Source organism: Lepeophtheirus salmonis, unplaced genomic scaffold (genome assembly GCF_016086655.4).
Source record: "Lepeophtheirus salmonis unplaced genomic scaffold, UVic_Lsal_1.4 unplaced_contig_11561_pilon, whole genome shotgun sequence".
Taxonomy (NCBI): Eukaryota; Metazoa; Arthropoda; class Copepoda; order Siphonostomatoida; family Caligidae; genus Lepeophtheirus; species Lepeophtheirus salmonis.
In genome coordinates, this window is record NW_027289619.1 from 1 (window position 1) to 540 (window position 540).

At 27.4% G+C, this 540-nt stretch overlaps 1 long non-coding RNA gene across 1 annotated transcript; it reads right to left on the minus strand.

Moving 5' to 3' along the window:
* Positions 1–39: 39 nt before the first annotated feature.
* LOC121130750 (uncharacterized) lies at positions 40–519 on the minus strand. Its single transcript, XR_005868795.2, has 2 exons — positions 310–519; positions 40–248 (listed from the first exon to the last, which is right to left on the minus strand). It is a non-coding gene; the product is annotated as an uncharacterized lncRNA (long non-coding RNA).
* Positions 520–540: the final 21 nt, after the last annotated feature.

The window sequence follows — 540 nt, forward strand, 5'->3', positions numbered from 1 at the left end:
TTATCATACTCACAGATTAAGATCATCTGCAAATGTATATTCGTTTAGATAGTAATATAGATTACTATGATTTTAATCATTGGTAAATGTGTTTTCATTTGAATAGTAATATTGTTACTAAGATTTTTAATTTTAATCGATCCACTCCTCTTCTCTGATTTTTAACATTTGTAAATGTGTTCTCGTTCGGGTAGTATTATCGTTACTATAATTTTTAATTCTAATCGATCCACTCCTCTTCTCACACCCTGTAAAGGAATATAGAAAATATTGATGAGTATATTGTTTTATCACAGCTATTTTATGTACCTATATAATGTAGGAAACAAAATATTATATAACAAGCATAATGATAAAAATGAAAAGTCAATAACAATAGTAAAATACTATCATGGTATTATTATTCCTTTTTCTCCTCTAATTAATGAACCACAGTTCATTCGAATGAGTTCTCGTTTGAATAGTAATGTTGTTGCTATGATTCTTGATTTTAATCGATCCACTCCTCTTCTCACACCCTGTAAAGGAAATAGAAAATAT